Here is a 20218-nt window from a genome sequence, read left to right on the forward strand (position 1 = left end):
GAAATTAATATGTTGTATATTGCCTTTAATCCTATTAGAAAGCACACAGCATTTATATAAAAACAAGTCAGAATTGTTTGCTAATTTGTTTCCCAGTATTTGGGGTTATTACTAACCAGTGATGTGTAGTTTGAATTTTCATAAAATGCCAGGAACTGAAAATGAGCTTCCAAAAGACACAAAATTACATAACTTCAATAAATATCTTTATATACTTTATAAAACTTCTTGAAATAATCTTGTTTTGTTGTTAGCAGATGCTAATAGGCTATATATATATATATATATATATATATATATATACATATACACATTGTTGTTCAGTGGCCAAAGTTAAAAGACTAGAGTACCTGTTTCCCCTTTACTACCTTTTATTTATTTGAACCCCATCCTGGATTCTAAATTTAGATCTATAATTGATTCAAGTCACAGAAACTTTTATTTTTATATTTATGATTCCCATTATTATTTTTTCACACTATATATATGAATATAGACAACAATACAGCATTTCCATGTAAGTTGGGATATTTTAGATTAACATAGACATCTAAATAAAACATTTGACATTGTTAATGCAAAAGAATTCTGACTTCTTATAAAAAAAGTAACGGCTTTTCAGTAATTTATACTATGTGGCATTTGTGGAAAATAATAGAACATAGACTCTAGGAATTAAATAGAAAATGAATTGCACAACTATTCCTCCAAACTCCTTGGCCAATGTAATAGGGCTGTGATCTTTCTTTGGTGCATCCCAGTTTTGAGGAGATGATTGTGGAGGGATAGAATGTAAGAAAATATAGGTAGTGCAGAAGGCAGTCTCACACCTGAAGAGTTGCAGCTGTACTAATCACCAAAGATTAGGAACAGGCCTGCCCTTAATAGGCCACAGCTGTGTCCAATAATGATGAGTGCTAGAGAAGAGGGGGTTAGCTGGGTGGAGTTGCTTGGCTGTACTGTGAAGAAGGAGGAGTCAGTGCTGCAAGGAGCTGGCCATGAGAAATCATCGAGAAGGTATGGGAGATTTACGATAAGATGACAACAGATGAAGTCAGGACAGACAGTTTGCTGGGGTTCAGCAAGTCTTTAGTCTTGATCCCACCTTCTTCAGGAGCTCCTTCTTTGCATTGCTGCCACACAATAAGTGCATTTGATAAATAAGGTTCTAATGGGAAAGTATGGAACTGTCACACAGTTTCGTCTGGAAGGAAATCCTATGGCTTCTTTGTCCCTGGGATGTATCTAACTCAGCTGAATGAGTCCTAATATGCTGAAAACCTGATCTCTCTACTTTTCAAGAGATATTTGAATTTAAAAAAAAGTTGTTCCATTTTGGCTTTGATAGAAGCATTTTTGTGCTCCTTCAACTCCACAAGAAAGTATCAGTGGAGTTATAAACACACCAGGGAGGACACATATTTTCAGTGTTCTGGGGAGGCATTCTGGTCTCAGTTGCTGTATGAGGTGGGGTAGACAGGTGGCATCAGGCGGTTATCAAATAAAAGATGAAGGCAGCAGCAGGTTACAGCCCCAGGCTCAGCAAATATTCGAGCCAGCTGCAGCAGGTTCAGGCCTGAGGTGGGACAATGGAGCTGACTCCTGCAGAAACAGTCAGACCTGTCACCTCTGCAGTTCATCCACCAACATGTGCAATGGGGATGCTGCACAGACATTGTGGAGCCATGCAGTTACAGGTCAGTCAGGCAATTTGCACCGTCTGGCTTGCTCCTTTAGCCCGGAATTCCCCCACCAGTGGGAATTTATATTGTTCATTGAAAGGTGCATTGAGTAGAACAATCTGAAAGTTGCTTTTATGGAATGTGTAAAGAAAGACAGGTGTAAGCAAAGAAACAAAAGATGTACCAGTCTTGGCTACTGGCAGCTGCTGGAAAGGCCCATTGGGTCAGGGTAGAATTCTGAGGACCATGGGAAGTGAGAACAGAGGATCAGCAGAATTCATGGACCAGGAAGGAAAGCATTAAAGAGACAATATTTTGCATATGTCTGTAAGGAAATCTATATTCAAGCAAATCTATACGCCTTTCTTTTATGTATTTGCCCCAGGGAAAGTTTTTTAGCTCCAAACCTCTCTGTTTCTCCAGTATTGGTCTAATTTTCCTTCTCTCTATGTGCTGCTCTTGGATCCTTAAGACCAAAGTTGGACATAGCAACTTTACTACTGTACTTTGAGCAGCAAAAAAGTTAAAAATATCCCTTCTCTAAAAAAAACCAAAACCAAACAACTAGATAAGCAGAGCTTTCTATCTTCTAATAAATTTCAAAGCATAATATGTGTACTCTAACAAATAAAAAAAATTCTCGGCCTATTTTAATCGTGACAGTGACACTTTAATCACTTGAGAGTGGAGGCAGAGTGAGAGTGAGATGTTACACTATATAATAATAAACATTTGGACTTGTTATTTCTACCACTCAGAGCTCAAAGTCAATGGGAATCTCCCCATAAATGTGAAGCAAGAGATGAATCCTGAGAGCACAAGTTTTATTAATTGAAAGGCTAGACCTCAATAAAGTGAAATATAATTCATGGAAGTCAATTGATGCACTGATCCTCAAACACCCATATAAAAAATAAATCAAAACAGCTATGGTTTTAACTGTATCCTGTTACAAAGTAGATGAAGAAACAGGAAGGAAAGATGAAGAAAAGATCTGTCCAGAAAGTTTTGTGTCTTTGTACATGAAGCTCTTCTGAAGTCAGTGATAGTACAGACTGGGAAGCTGCTAACTTGAGAACTGCAGCAGAGAAACATGGGGGCAGTGTACCAAGAATTTTTCTCTTTTGCCAAGCATAGTTGCATTTGTTTGAAATGGAAAAAAATTGATTAACTGAGAACAAGATTTTTCATTTCAAAGAAAAAAGAAATGAGAAATTTTCTGGTCTTATCAATGACTTCAAAACACTTGGGCAAAGAAAATGTATAAACTTACTGTGTAATTCTGTAATGATTTAGATCAGTGACAGCTTGTCTGTGAATTCATCCATGGCTATGCTTTACTGGGAGTTCTAAAGCTAATGCTGAGGTCTAATTTAGGGGGCTATTATGAAATGGTAGAACAATCCACAGGGGATAAAATTCTGTGCTAATAAACACCAGTTAAAAATGACATAATTACTGAATAAGCACTTTTTAAAAATGAAAAGTATCTTTAAGTTTTTAAATAATGCACATTTAACATAGAGTGGTATCTCTGAAGCAGATGTCTCCTTGACATGTGCATTCAAGCTGTTGGTGGTGACCTTGTAGGGCAAAGCAGTTTTGAAAATTAGTTTTTGCCTCCCGAACTGTGAAAATAGTGCTGTAGTGAAGATTTAATAAAAGTCATAGCTTCTCATATAAGCTTATTTCAGCAAAGTAAACAATTAAAATAACAAATGTCAGCTATTTCTCAGCTTGACAGTTAACACAACACAGCTTTTGCTTAGCATGATGTACAGAATGTATGGGAGGTATACCTATAATTCATTTTATCTAGGTATGGTTCACCTATTATATTTTAATACAGTGATAAATTAACTAACAATGCAGCAGTTTTCATAGTGGTGTGAGAGCTTGGGGAAAACCCATCTGGCATGCAAAATGTGTATGGCTAAAATAGAGGAGAAAAATGAAAATAGGGAATTTCTGAAGGATTTTAAGCTTTGCAAAGTGAAGGAAAAATTGGAAACCCTTTCTCTTGGCTTTTAAGTTGATACTGCAGTGGAGATAGCAGAACAAGATTTGCATTTTTATTACAACATGGTTTTTGCCTAAAATGAAGAAAAAGCAAGAGGGCAGAGTTATGGTTTTGAGTTACATGCCCCTGTGCAGTTAAATGTCACTCAGGAACCGAGTCAGAAGCAAACTGCCATCACGTACCCGACAAAGCTTTATTCTGACAAAGGGGGTGCTGGATCTTAGCACAAGCCAAAGCAGCTCTGGGGGTTTTTGCCCACTCTTGCCAGTTCTTCTGCCAGGTGGAATCACCAAAAGGAAGCAGCCCAGCCTTGTGTCTCACATTGCCTGCATCCAGCAGCTTTGCAATACTGAAACAAATTCTTTATGTAAGCTTTACGTTCTGCTGCGGGCATTTCTGTGGATGCTTTCTTCTTTTGTTGGCCTGATAGTTTGGTGTAAAAAAGACATAAAAATGAATATCTGAGATTCAGGTTTCCATTCTCGACCTGCACCCTGAGCAACCTTGTTAAGTCTGTGAGAGAAGGTAAACTGTATAGTGTTTATAGCCTCTCATTTTGCACTTCTGCTTTTGTGAACCTAGCTTGAAATGACAGAACTTTTAATTTCAACCACACACATCACTCCTTTGAACGAGCAGAATTGCTTGCTCTTGTCTCTTGGAATCCCAGAACTAGGAGAGCATGTTTTGAGAAATTTGTCCTTAACTTCTGCCACAGGTTTTTAAACTGCAAGGTATATGAAATGAATTTTTCTTTTCTGAATAGGTTGTGAAATAGAGATAACTCTCATTTGATTTTCTTGCAGAGGTAAGTTCCCCTTATAGCTGAGAAAGCAAATTGTGGAGACAGGTGAAAAGCCAATGGCCAATGTAAATAAGGTGATAGATTCAGAAAAGTCTAAGCACAAGTCCAAAAGCAGTCAACAAGGTTATGAGCCCTCACCTCAGAAGTCAGCATTTTAAAAATTTGATGGTCAGTGACTAGGAAGCTTAAAAGTCAAAAAAATGTACTTGGTATGTTTCTGCAGGAGCAAAGCGATTTTTTTTCCTGGAGAAGTTTACTATAATCTGTATTTGTTTGAGATTCTGCTTTGCTTCCTGGATGCAGTTAAGAAAACCTCTTTTTAATAGTAAAACAAATGAGTGGGTTCTGCTCTCTCTGATTTTTATTTTAAGTTTTTTTTCTGGTCCTGTGCTCTGTGGCACAATGCTTATCATATTCAAGGAGAGAGACAACATGTGTGAGAACACTGTCAGAATACTGATAGTGCAGATCTAAAATTCTCCATGATTATCTGAGAATGTACCAGCCATAAAAGGAAAAACTCCACCCCATTCTAACTGTTTTTATTTCTTTTTCATCCTAAATGATTGGAGCACTCAAAACCGACTGTGTAAAATGTAAATATTTTTAAAAGTGGTAAAAACCATTACATTCATCACTTTTCTAAGTCAATGAATCAGGGAGAACACAAATCCATTTCTAGATGTTAATTATAGGGCTGCCCATAGAAAAAACCTTCATGCAGCCTCCAAGAACACACTGACTGAATAGCAACTTCTGTGCTACAATCTTATTCACACAGATGTGCTCTTGCTATACAGCATTTAAGTTTTGGCAGGCTTTGGCCTTGATGCTGTGCTGTACATTGCATTAAGAAGAGTCACTAGTAAAGAGAGGTGCTACAGCCACGTCCACATCAGCTTTCTTGCACTCTTCTTCTTGAGTGTGATATCTTGTGTGAAGTGCTGCTTATTTGGCATTTATAGAAATAAATAGCGCCGGGAGTAAAACCACCTTTTTTCTTAGTCTTTAGAGATGGCTTTTATTGCTCTAAAATCTTGCTTACCCTGATTAACAAGGTTGAATAAAGATATGAATATTTTTATCATTGCCATCAATGTAACTGTAACCTACATGCTTTTTATGGCAGCATTGATTCCATGAAGCAATGGGAAGGAATCATTCTGTTGGATTGAAGACTGTCTGCAGAACAATTTAGCAAGAGGAAGCCAGGAGTAGTGTGTAGTAGATGAGAGACTGGTTTGGCAAGAGTTATTGAAGTTTTCACTGGCAATTTTTTCCTTGTGAGTCTGCAGTCTGTCAGTCTCTAGAAAAGGAGTACTCAAGGTACTGAAAATAAATGCAGGCGTTAAAGGCCAACTTGTGAACTCATTACCATGGGATGTGTCTGCTGAGAGAGCTGAATCCTGAAACTTGTGTTTCTGTGGGTAGAAATGATGATTATTTTAGCTCTGTTCCTACAGAAAGGCCTTCGCTAGGCTTGTGTTTGGTCTTCCACCACAGATTTTTGGATTTGAGAGGGGAGCATTTCTTGAAAGATGAACAGCCTATGGCATTTGCACTTAGAAAGTGATTAATTGTCTAAAAAGGGAAATTTATTTAAAATTAAATAATGGAGTAATATTTATCAAAGTAGAGATCTGGTAACATTTAGCAAACAAGTGCACTCACAGAGTAAAGTTATAGTGTGTGAATAATCCCAAGATACCTGACCTCCACAAATTGTTGTGTGCCAGCTAAGCAGCAGGAGCTATGTGTGTTCTCTTAACAACTGCAAGGTAAAAGATGTTGGACTGCAGTATGCTCATTTTTTAAGTAGCTATCTGGAAAATAGTAGAAGACACTACATGTTATTTCACATTTTCCAAGTGCATGCAGATGGTGAGTTACCAGGACTCAGCTGTATGTTCACAGCAGGACGCAGCAAACTGAATGTGTGTGGGTCCCCCATGCAATGAATAATATGAAAATCATACTATTAGGCAAATCAAATGATGCCTAAAACATTTTTGAGAAGATGTAATGCTTTTGTGAGTATATTGTCTTAAAACATTGTAACTCAGGGAATGAGCACATAGAAATTATTTGCTGTGGCTCTTGAATTACAAAACACCTTATATCAGTAATGGTAAGAAGCTGGCATATGGAGCACTGAACAAATTTTTTGCTGTAGTTTTCTATCAGATCTACCTTAATTATTCCCAAGACAATGCCAGTCCAAATATTAAAGAACTTTGGCTTATAAGGTGATTCTCTTTCTACAGTGAATATAAATAAAAATCAGTGTCTGTAGAAGGACTGAGGCAGAGATGTTGCTGGAGCCAGAAGGAGGGTTGAGTAGGATCTGTGCTAGCTCTTACAGGCCCATGTTCCCTGACAGATGTGAGCCAAGACTGGAGTCTTGCAGTGCCGAGAGCCAAATCAGACTTCAGCGCTGCGTGCCCCACTACGTGTTGTTTGTAAAGGCCACCACAGCACCACTGGGACACTTCAATGGGTTGTCCTCAACATAGCTGAAAAAAGTACAGGTTGGAATTTTTCAAGCCCTAACTCTTATAAAAACTACTATTTGATATGTTATGTTTATACAGATTGTTGCGCTTAAGTATTATGTTTCACTTCACGATACTTTTGGCATTTTCAGTATTTATGCAGTTATGGTTCACAAAATAAACATGATGTTCTTGGAACTACTGGGAAGAATCTTGCTGATCCAATTGTGTATAAAATAGGCCCATTCTACTTGTGCAACACTTTTTATAAGGAGAAAATTCTGGCTACATCAAAGATGGCTGTAAGCATCAGGAAGGGAACTCTAATTCCCACATGCCTAATACAGCTTTTGCTATGATCTGTGTCAATGTATGTATGCCAGAGTGGGTCAAACAATCTGAAAGAGCTCAAACAATCTTGTCTTTGACACAAATAGAATAAGGCTGTTGTGTTATTTTTTGAAGGTTTTAAAATACAGAGTTAATAATTGCTCTTACAGTGTCTCTTTTCACATGCTAAGTTCAATTATCTGTGCAGTGAGAGAGTAAGGAGATCCTATTCCATTTTTCTTTCAAGGCATTAGTCATACACTTCCAGCACTGGAATTTTATGTGCTTCTGATAAGTGAATTTTTGTTTTGGTCATGTTTTTCTTCCTTCTTACATGTTAGTAAGAGCTGAATTGAATGTATCTCATCAGTTTGTATCTGCCTTCTGCCTATGAGGGCAAACAGTTCCAGTGCAGCAGGATCTCCGAATACTCCTTTTAAATGTTTTGATTGAAGAAGTTTTTAATTTCTCTTAAACAACCCTCATATGTAGTTCCTGTGTATGAGGGTCATTATCTGGAACTCAGATTGATGATGTAGCATTTTACTCAAAAACCTGTTACTTCAGGAAAATAATAAGAGGAAACTGTTTTTGCAATCCGTTCATTTGTGAGGGAAACTTGAATTTATTCACTAAGTCATGACTTCTTGGTACTGTGTAATATCTCATCAACTAAAATGCATGTTATAACTTCTCAGGTAAATATTTATTGTGATTTACTGCACAGTACAACAATCCAAAGTAACAGAAGTATAGAAGCTGTGGAAAAAACCGTGAACGCAGTCTGATTAAACTTATGAACTAAAGTTGACTAATCAACTGCATGAAATGGGAAAATCACTTTTCCTAAAGGTGAGACATCAAAAAGTGTGTCATATTTCTAGAGCTGTTTTTTATGTAACTATCTGCAATCTGAGCCTTGTTCTGTTCAGTCAAAACCCCAAGGTGAGCAGTAGTGATCAGCTTTCCCATATTTTTCTCTCTATTTATGAATATGTTTATTTTCAACTCTAACTCACCTGTCTCAGTGCTTAGGTCCAGGTGTGAGGATGAGACTATTTCTCTAGAAACTGGTGTCAGGCATTTGCTTACTTAGGGACACTTATTCTCTGTGACCGTTTCTAGAAACTAGTTATAGTGTTTTCTGGCTCACACCACTGTAACTGGAGTGGAGACTTCTGTAAAGGATTGCTGAAGTAAACTAAAAAAAATTATACTTTATAGGACATTGTTACAATCATAATGGTGAATTCAAAAGAAATACCTTTGTCACTGATCTCAGATTTCACTAGGAAATACCTGTGATCTTTGAAGATTTTAGTATAATATTGCTGTCTTGGGCAGTAGTGCCTGAACAAATAATTCCATTACTGGAGTGTGGGTGAGTACATGCTGCATATTTGGGTGCACTGAGGAGGGAAAGTGTGTGTCCTTTCCCCTTTTTTTAACTTCTGATATTTTGGTTTCATAAGGATTTTTCCAGCAAAACAAATAGGAAATGCAGGCACTCTGCACTTGTTAAGTGTAGGCTAGGTCTTTATTTTCCAGGGCACTAAACACCTTTTGTGCTTGGTGACTCAAAGGCAACTCTGCTTGCTCAGCACCTCAAAAATGTGAGTCCTTACTGCAGGTAGGCACAATTGATAATACTGGCTGTTTTCCCAGAAGGAATTGGGTTTAGCACTGTGCAGAAGAGGAGAGTTTGTCTTACCCACCCTTTGTCCTCAGGCTCACGGGTGACTTATATTTAGCTGTTATTGCTGGTACAGAAGAACTCATTACAATGCAGGAGCCCAGTCTTCATGCTTCAGTCACTCTAAAGACTTCTCTAGTAAGCAGCACCGCAGCTCTTTTATCGTGAAGAGAGCTTGAAAACTATTTAAAGCTGTGAGCCTAAATGAAGCATCTTCCTTGAGAATCACAACTTTTTATAATGCTGGGTAAATGCTGCTCAGTTGCATTTGGTGTAGCAGAATCAGTAGCACTTGACAACTGATTACTTAGAGAAATTAAAAGAAAAATCTCATTCCTTTCTCTCTCTTCAGTATTGGTAAAAATTTGAAATGCACTCCATTAAACTGGATAAATAAGGAAAGTCTTTATAGAGGGGCCTCTACACTGGCTGGTAGATTTAGGACAATAGAGTTGAAAGAGTGAATAACAACAGCTCCATCTCTTGTAGCTTGAACTCTCTCTCTCCCCAGTACTGGTACCAGCACTACTGTCATCAGCCCAACATTTTTGTCTCAAAACACTTGGAAAAGCAAGACTAATGATCTAAAATTAGGGGATGCCACTGACCCCCCCAAGAAATCTAAGCACTATTATTTATGTTGTTGTGGGTTATTGTTTTTGTAGCCTGTTACTTTATATCCTGTTTTAGAACACAGTTTAGGGACACCATAAAGATCTCAAGCTCAATTTCATTAATTAATAAAGTGAACTAGAATGCTTGTATGAGCAGCTATTTTGTGGAATAGCTGTCTCCCTAAAAATAATGGATTTCTGTGGACAGCATATATTGTTGACTTTGCAGCTTTTATAGATTTCCTATGCTCTAAAGATTAAATCTTTTCAGCTACTAGTCATTCACTTAATGGATTGCTTATATTGACAATGACTATTCCTATTTCATGAATATAAAAGAGAATTTAATTTGATAATTGGTTCTATTTACTGGCATTTTTCTAGTGAAGGTTAATATATCTTCTATAGATATTGATTTCAAATGGTGCGCATGTATTGACCGAATTTAAAGTTCTCTGCCCTCTGCAGAGGAGGACTCTTCCAACAAGAAATAGTAAAGTGAATGCAAGAAAAATATACTATTTTAAATGAAACTGCCGTTACCTAGTTTTAGAGAAATGTACTTGCAACCTCACTTACTATAGGATAGTACTTGTAAACAGATTTTCTGAAAATAATAGAGCCTTTTCCTGTCAGGGTAGTATCAGGATGATTTTATTAATCTTCCTGTAAATGCAGGGAATTCAGCTATTAATGGACTTATAATTTGGAATACATATAGAATATGGACTTACAAATAGAATTATAAAAGGCACTGTTGGTTTGTGTTTAGCATTTTGCAGCAGCAGTAAGAACATGGTATTTTGATCATCCAGAAGCAGTTTAGAGTCTGGGTTGTACTGTAACCAGAATGATGCAGCAGAACTCAGTTTCTTTTTCCTGCCAAAGTAAAACTGTATCACATAAATGTATCTTGGACACCTTACCAATAGTTACCACAGTCTCTATTGAGAAATGAATTACCAATTTTTGCTAAATGATTAAACATGACACATGTAGTTTAGCAGGGTCTAGTTGTGTTGCTTGCTATGGGGGTTTAGTCTTTTTGTGCTTTATGAGTTGGCTACAGTAAATCCAAATTACCTGTAATTTTTTTCTCTCAACTTTTGTGGTCTTGTGCTTGAAAATTAAATGTAACTGCCTGTTGGGCCATTCACACTGAGGATTGTCGTCTTCCTTTGGCAGTTAGTAAATGGGATTTTGTGTTTAGCTTGGGCTATGGGGTATGGCCAGACAAGCTGGGCTTGCTAACCCACTCTGCACTATGCCTATGTCCAGGCACAGCTTTCTGGAGAGGTGGCTGCTGGTGGCATTGCTTCCCTTCTGCTGAAAGGTGCTAGGTCTGGGTGTCCCTTTTGGGGTGGATGGTAAACCCAGCTGTTTCAGTGTGCCTGCTCTCTTTGCTCCTGGCTGGTTTTCTACCAGCCCCAAGTGGTTACCACGTCCCAGGAGCAGTGAGGACATATGTGCCAGCAGGTGGTTATGGTTCAGCAGAGATTTATGTGGTTTTTGGTGTCTGCTAGGCATTAGGAAAGAGCTCCATAAGCTGCCCCATGGCTTTGATTTGGCTTTCATTGAAACACATTAGAGAACTTGTTCAGCAGGCTGTTTCTTTTCTGCTTTGCTACAGATTGAAGGGCTTAGCATAACATAGAGTGCATAACTGTTACCTATATGGTGTTGGTGAGGAGAACATGAAGATATCTTTGACTTTGTTTAGCATTCTCTTTAGAGATACTGCCTCAGTTCTTAAACCCTGTCGTCCTTGAATACAGACTCCATTTACTATCTGTGTATTAACTCTTTGGTCTAACATGAAACATTGATGCTGAATGTTCTAATAATTTTCTTTTGAATTAACCAACTGAAAGGGGGTAAACACAACAGCTATAGTTAGCAAAAATTGGCAGTTCATAAAATAATATTTTTTTTCTGGTACATTAGTTCCTCTAATAATTGAATAATCTTATCAAATTCTGTGGCTTTTGATTATAAAATTTATTTTTAAAACAAATTTCTTAAAGTTTGCCATGTTGTATCTTGATTAAGATTAAATAATTGAAGAAGGGTTAACTCAAGTGTGGTTAACTTACTGTAAATATGGAACCTGACTTAAAGCAAAGATCTTGAGTATGAACAGATTCACAGTAATACTTCTGCAACTCCTGCTCTCTTCTGGAGCTGTTGTATTCAAACACACTTAAACTCACCTGGTTTAGCTGCATGACCTGTGGGACCATAGTTGAAGACTCTATGGCTGTAGGCATACTGAACTCTACCATTTCATTAATATTTTGTTCACCAATTTATAAATTAAGTATTTATCATGTAGAAGCTGTCATGCTTCAAAGATTATGGGGGCCAGATTCGTCCTACTTCGGACAAGAATTGTATTTGTTGAAGTGTAGTTTTACCAATGGACGATGAATCTGGAGTTTTGTTTTATGTCTGCTGAATAAATAACTCTTTGATCCATAGATCACACAGCAGGCACTGACTAGTTTCCTTTGTTGGATGCCTCCACTTGTACTAGATATCTTAGATACAGAGTTTTTGCTACGTTAAAAAAACTTACTGCCTGATTTTTTTTGGACATGCTGCAGTCCCTCTCAGTGTTATGTTGGTATACACAAGAGTTTCCCTTAAAGCATGTCAATATTCACCCTGCCATTGAAGATGCTGTTGCTACTGTGGACTTTAATGTGGTATAGATCTTTCCCAGAATCTGAGAACTAAAAGACTGCATGTAGCCTTGCCTGTCTTCATGGTGGACAAGACATCAGATTAGGTAGGTCAGCACATCAGTAGGTATTGAGCTAACCATAAAGGAGCCTTGGAACAGTGGTTAAAGAAACATCAATTTTTTTAATGCTAGAAATATTTGTGCATAGGATGGATTTCCACATTTGCCCTTTACTACTGCATTGACAAAAAAATAAAAATCCACACTTGTTTGTTTTTCATCAGGTGGAAATGTGTAGTACACACAAATATTTGCCACCTTGTTTGACCTTGTCCTAAGATATTTACATCTTGGAACCCATTTAAATTTTCTTGTTTTGTTGGACTTTGAAGTATTTGGCTGTGAAAGAGATGTTGTTGACATACCAAATATTAATTTTAGCTTTAACTGCTTATCATACTGTATATGCTGCATGGAAATGAGAAACATTTAAACCAGTTGACTTCATCTGCTCTTTTCAAGACAGAAGTATATTTATTTAAAGGAAGGAATAAACAGCCAAGGTTCAAAATACTGAGCCTAATATACCTGAGTAAAATAATAACAAACCCTTTCTTAGGGATATTTGAAAAACATCTGTGTTTGTGCTGAAATGCTCCTTGCCTTAAGGAAAAGAAAAATAAACTCCACCAAAAACAAACCAGGAAACTGCAAAATGGAACTGACCTGTATGTCTGTTAAGATGTGGCCATTCTGAGCTGAACTTTTTGGTAACAGTTGATACCAAATCCTTCTGATGTCTGTGTGTTGAGGGATGAAGGATCATTATTTGGGCTGGTTTCTGGGCTTTTTGGGGTTGTATCATTACGTAAGTCTGTATGAGTCTGTTCCCTGTGCTTCCAAAAGTAGAGCTTAAATAATACAGAAACCTGGAGCAGTACAATATTCCCGGTACAATATTCTACTTTTTTAAAAGCAAATCTTGAGAAGTTCTGGCCATGCTTTTGGTATGTGGCTACTGTGGTTCTGATCCACCTTTTGGCTTCTTGCCTCACCTGCTGCTCTTGACATGTGTGATGTTAACAGTTGTGTAAAGTATGTTCTGCTATTTTACCTGTACAAGGGGAGTTGCAAAACGCTGGAGGAATCCTCCTGTCACCCAGGATTTTATGATTCAGATTTGAGACTGGAGACCCAAAATTATACTTATAATTTTTTCATAACTACTGTTATTTGTGTATATAGCAGATTTTCAAAACAGTGATCATGTTGTAATATCAAAATGCAAATCTCAAGTATATCCAGTAAAGAGTATTGTGTAACGAAATGTGTGATGAGTATGAGACTGAAACTTATAATGAGAAATTCAGCATTTTAGAAATCTGTGGAAATAGGCCCACCAACTTCACAGAGTTTATTTACATTTTAAAGCCCCAGCAGCAGTGACAGGAATTTGTGCATTAATGTGTTGACGCATACAAGTTGTCAGTTTAGGGCATGAGAGAAATTCCTGCAAAACTGAATATTAAGGTGGGCAAAGGTGCTAGAATAGATCACAGAGGAAGCTGAACAATATCGATTATTTCAGGAAGGGTTTGAGTGCTCTATACAATCTAAATGACATTGAAACTGTGTGAGCTCCACCAAATCACTCAAAATTAGTATGGAAATGGAGACATCTTCTGAAATTGCATAGTGTACACCTTTATTTAAAAAATGTTTGCAACTTTTCTTTTGAATGTCTGCATTTAAATTCTTCCGTATCAACAGAATCGATGCTTATTCTTTGTATTAGAACGGCATTCAGGTAGTTTTAGTTGTGTTTGTTTGAATGATCTGCATCAATGGTGCTTGCTGTCTGCTTTGTAATTTGTTGCTGCAGGTGAATGTGACTTTGAATCAGTCTTTTTATCTGAAGATAATATTTTTGAGCAATCTGAAACAGCATTCAGCCATTCCAACGATGGCCCCTGTATTTAAAACAGCCCTTTCCTGATTTGCTTTGTCTGTTTTTCACTGTAAGCCTCATCATATGTATTTCTTGACATTGTTCTGGTACTTTTTATAACGTCTACACCTAGCTGATCCATGCAATTCTAGTTATGGTTTTAAGTTTACAATGCATTTGTGTTAAGAAAGCCAGGATCTCAGCTGGTGCAAGTTAGTATAGCTCTCCTGAAATCAATAGTGCTCTGCCAGTTTCTACTCTTTGATGATCTGGCCATAATAATGTAATATTACTGAAGAGATAACACAGTGAAAAGGAAGCATTACACTGATTCAGCTGGGGCAGCTATTAGATTGGAGTACTGCTGAGCACATATTGTCTAATATTCACCTAATGGCTGATATCCATTTCATGAGACAAAATTTTTAAATCTCCACTAAGCGGAGTTAATGAAGTTAGTTCTTCAGTGTAGAGCATGTGATTTTTAAAAAAACTTCAGCTCTTTACCAAAATGCAATAAGATTAGCTGATAAGATTAGTGTGTAAAAATGAGTTTTGCCCACTTGTCTGCAGGGATGTGGCACCAAGGCTTTTTGGCTTTATAAACACCATTGGAATTGAAAAGCTTACTGTATGAATGTCCTTTCAAAAATCCCAAGATGCTTCTATTGAACTTTTATTGTGAGTAGCCATTCTCAGGGTAACTCAGAGTAAAATGCAGCTGGTTTACATTGTGAAGAAAGCATTCAACATGTCTTGGCAGATCTCTATAATAACACATACCTTTGTTTCCTTTTGTAAATGGAAATATGCTCTCACACATAGTGCAAATTGCAATATCTTTAGAGAAATGCTTTTAGGGATAAAATGGATATGAAAACAGAATAACAAGTTTCACTTCTAAATGTTCTAAGATTCATAATATATTGCTCTAATTATACTAAATCATATTTTTCTCCCACTCTACAGAGAAATTAACTATAGTGGCTCTTTCAGTTAACTTTTTATAGCACTATGATATCAAAGGCAGATAATATTATTGTCTCTTCTTCAGTATGGTTTTAAATAAGTTGTAATCTTCATTTAATCTTCAAGTCAATTATTAATTGCACTCAAACTTTTTTGCTCAGTTCACTTCTAATTTAATGATAGTCAAAAAGAAGATTTAATTTTCATACTTTTATCCTCTAGCACATGCTAATGGTGAAGCCAGGGTTTTTATTTATGATTTATTTTCCTAACATGACTGCAATACACAGCAGTGCTAAGCATAAGCACTTGGGCAAATTGCTGCCGGCAGGAGCACACATAATGTCTGGGCTTACATGCAGGGTATTGGATGGAAGTCTTTGGAATACCATCTGTGATTGCTCAGATATATCTTATTTTCAGAGTTTATTCCATATTTTTTTTTCCTAAAGTTATAGTAAAAAGTAAAGTGACAAGTCTCTAAGTTTACTGTCTGCCAATGGTCTGATTTCTTTTGTCTTTTGAAATTGAGATAGAAAAAACAATATGTGAAAATAAACTTTGGGAAGTAATATGACATTTTTGCTGCATTTTTCTCAGTGTTGAAAATGGCACTTTCTCCTGGCCAAATATACTTTGCAATGCTTGGAGAAGTACTTCACAATATTTCACCTGGCTTTGAAATGTGTTTTTTTTTCTTTTCTTTTTATTTTAAAAAAATCCTTATTGTATCTAATTCAAAAGCTAGAGTTATGCTTTTCGATTGCAGGTTTGTCTTTTATATTGAAAGAGACTTGCTCTCTGTTCACTTTTTAAAGAAAATCATGCATGCTAAATGAGTACCTTGCATTGTTCTCATAAAGCAGAGTTACAGATCACCCATATTTTCCCTTACTCTTTGGAAAAATAAGCTGGATTAGTCTTCTCCTCTCTCATGAATTTCTTTTGCTAATTCTTCCTTGCTCAGCTTACAAGCAGGGACAATGGCCACAAAATCACCCTTCTTGCTGCTCACCTGATCAGAATGCTGAATAGCAATGGAACATCCTGTACCCTCCACCTTCCCTGGCCAGCATTGAGGAAGTGCAGCTGCTGTAACATTTTGGATAGTGTTTCACACTTGGCTTCTTCCAAGAGACTTACAGACTCTAAGACAGTTGAGACCAAAGATCAAAAGCTCTTCCGTGTGCTTTCTTTATCTATTATCTATCTACATGAATGTAACAAAAAGATAGCTTAATTTTTGTTCATTGTCCTTGATAGTTATTTCTGTTTGTAGCATGCCTTTTCTGACAGTTACACTAATAATAATGAAACTTGGAAGGACATATGGATGAAATCATTGTGGAACAGGCAAGAAAACTTAGGGAATGCTTTATTGGCCCATGACAATCACTTTTACTTCATCTGTATAGAGTGAGCTGATGCATTTGATTGTGAAATTTCCCCTTTCACTGGCTGTTTCAGATACAATGTAGCCTGGTTGCTGAACTTGAATCTGTCGGAATTATTTAGATGGGTCTTTTCATGTGTCTAAGGAAAAAGTAAATCTTAAATCAGAGTTATCCACACATCAAAAGAACAAAATCATGCAAAGTTATTTGTAGTATATCTACTATTTGTTAATGTCTATTATCTTTATAAAATGAGGGAGGTTTTCTTTTCCAGCACCCTAGGCAGGGGAATGGTAACTACAAAAGAGGCTTCATACTTTATAATACTTTCAAACCATTGTGTATAACAAGTGGTGCTATGGCATATCAAACCAAGACAGGGTGATCCCCCTTCCCTTGGTTTGATACACTTTCAGCTTCTTTAAAGGCTCTTGAGATCAGGACCTCTACAGAGTCTTTGAAGCTTGTGTTTCTCTTTCACTAGAAAGTGAAGCCTTGGCTTTTAATGGCAGCTCAGCAAATATCTCATCAATATTTAAAGTGTCAAGTGTACCTCTGTTAGAGGTACCAATCACAGATCAAAGATAGTAGCACTGAGGTGCAGCATTTCCTTCAAAGATCTTCACAGCTGAGCTTTCCCTTTTGTTGGCAAAGAACTTTTTAACATTCGTTGCTTGCATGAGTCTTAAACATGTTGTTTGACAACTGTGGGGAATTAAATGTTTTGCTACCATAGCCAGTGAGGATGGTACAATAGTTTTGAATAATCCTTTGGGCTTGTTTAAGAAAGGAGAATGCTTGGAAAGCCTTTGGCTGGCTGTTTCTACCTTTCTTCAGTTGAACAAAGGCTGTTGCACTTAATGGTAAAAATGTCATGCTATTTGAAGAGGTCAAGAAGAATTCAAAATGGATGAAAGTTTAGTGACAGGTACAAATAAGCTGTAGTAGGGTAGTTCTTTTTTCCCTTTTCTCTTTCAGTGAGGATTTAGGATGGTTATTTCCTTGGTTTTTTTTATATCGTCTGTTGCCTTCCTTCTAATTATTATGTAAGGCTTGTGAATATGGCTGTGAAACCTAATCTTTGTTACTCTTCTAATTCTTACTGGGTTGTTTTGCATTTAACATCTGTTAAAACAATGACAACTATGCTAATAAGAATTTTGAGTATTTCCTTTATGATTTATCCATCCCCATGTTGTAATTCTGATTGGCACATACCCATAGATGTAGTCTAATGTCAAGGTTCTCAACAGAGTTTGAACGGTGAGTGACTCAAGTGTTGATGCTTAAAAAGAAAAGGGAGATTTGGATTAGGCATGCTTCATGATTGTGTGGGATACAGAAAATTAGTATTAAGAATCTTATCAGATGACTCTTGTTCAATACAGAATATTTTGGTTCTTTGAACTGCTATGTGATTGTCTCCAGAGTGCACTGGGAGCAACGGGTCTGAAATGTGTGTCATTAGAGAGTGTATTTTGCTGAATAACAGCTCCCTTTAAAACAAAGAAATTTGTCTTCCTCAAACAGTTCATAAACTTTCCAGTTGTGAACCTCAGAATATACTTAAGCATTACAGTGGAGTAGGTGTCAATTTATATTTTTCCAAGCTGTTGGCATAGCAAAGAGTCTGATACTGCTGTTGTACAGAGGAAAAGGGCAGCTTCTGTTCTATCCCATACAAGGTTGTTCTTTTGCTACATCTATTACTGAATGTGTCATAATCCAGATTTTAGTATGTTTGGCTATTTCAGTGTTTTCTACTGACTAGCTTGTAAGTCATATGATGGATTTCAGATGGCCAGAGATCTTACCAAATAACAAATTTACTTCAAAGAAGCCTTGTAAGCTTTAAGGCTGTAGTGGGTTTTCAGGTATGGATATTGTATCTACATCAATCCTCGTTCACTTCTATCAGCACTCATAGCACACTGGTGTGTGGGCTCTGGGTGGCTCTGTATAAACCACTGGCTCTCATCTGTCTTTGGAGACATTTTTTCTGGGACCTCTGTTTTAGGGAAGAGTCAGTGTAGAGGGTAAGATTTTGCCCTAGAGTAGCAGCCTGGAAACTGTTTGAAAAGAAACTTTCAGAATGACATCAGCTAACATTCAATTCTTCTGTCCTTTTTCCATGTGCTGGAGATGTTCTGTGACTTTGTTCAATGAATGTGGCAAGGCTATAAGTAAAACTGGCAGTGGAAATGCTGGCCCAGTGCTATGAGCTGCAGACCATTTATATCCTATCAAGACCCCTGAATTGGCTGTATGCCCAGGAATAGCAAGGACTCCTCCTGCTCATGGCTGCATCTTGCTTTTTGAAGAGGATTATGTGTAAGCTGACAGCACAGCATAAATGTTCCCTAAGTTAATTTTCATTGTGAATAAACTCTGCACCTTAAAGTGTCCAGCTGTGATTTGACTAGTTCTAGAAGTGGAGAATCCACCATCACTGGTGGTAGACTGCTACCCTATTTTCTTTTACCTGGCAGTTGAGATCTGCAATTTATTTTAAATTAGGATTTACCTCTCAGCTTCCAGCTGGGGATTGTGTTGTACCTCTGCCTACTCAACAGACGTAGGCAGAGATATCCTATAATTATTTGTTCCTAGGTTTATTCCCCTATGTTTGACCATGTTGAAATTAATATAATTTGTGCCTCCTTCACTACAGTGGTCTGGGCTCTTCTCTTCATTACTAACTTGTGCCAAAATCTTCTTTGCTTGTCAGCTTGATAGGTAAAGAGTCTATATTTTCTTACAGAGACTGATAAAAATGCTAAATAATTCTAATATGAGCAAAATTTGGTCTCTGTAGGAGTTCAGAGGATATCTACAATAGATTGTCCACTTGCTGATGTATTTTGAGTTCTGCCAGTTAATAAATTTTGAGTATTCCACTGATCTTTTCTAAATCTTTATTTAAAGTGACACAAAAGCAGCTTTAACATGACCTGTGCCTGCATCTGAAGTCATACTAACTCACTCCATCAGGTCATACCACAACTTTTAAAGTTACAAGTACTCCATTATTTTTAATAGCTTTCTTTAGGAAGTTCCCTGAATTTCATGATCTACCAGCAACAAAATAAGCTTTCCTCCAGCTCTTGGATCAGAGTTTTCTATTTTTGCTGATCTGAAAAGAAATCTTAGTGTGGTAGCTTCTCAGTATTACTTCCCTAAATCACTTCTGGTTGCTAGTATATTTTCTTGACAGTATTGAATCGTATTGGAATTCTCCCAAATTCAGAATGAAACTAGTTTGTGAGCCTTTCAATGCTGTTTGTTTTTAATGGCCTTTCTACTGTATTAATCTATTACTATACTAATACTGCTGTTAGAATGCATTTTGTTGCTAATGTACTTTGAAAAATCCTTATTGTCCTTAATTGTGTCAGCCATTGATTTCTCATTGACAATAGCCTCAAGCATTCTAGCAATCTCCTGACTCTTAATTTATATTAATTGCTATCAATGTTCCCTTTTTTACTTTAATTATTTATTTTTACACATGCTTTTAGTTTCCCTGTAAGTCTTTTTCCAATAATGTGGATTAATTTTTCCTTGATTATGGATTTTGTGGCATCTAAT

Source organism: Melospiza georgiana, chromosome 9, assembly GCF_028018845.1.
Source record: "Melospiza georgiana isolate bMelGeo1 chromosome 9, bMelGeo1.pri, whole genome shotgun sequence".
Classification (NCBI taxonomy): domain Eukaryota; kingdom Metazoa; phylum Chordata; class Aves; order Passeriformes; family Passerellidae; genus Melospiza; species Melospiza georgiana.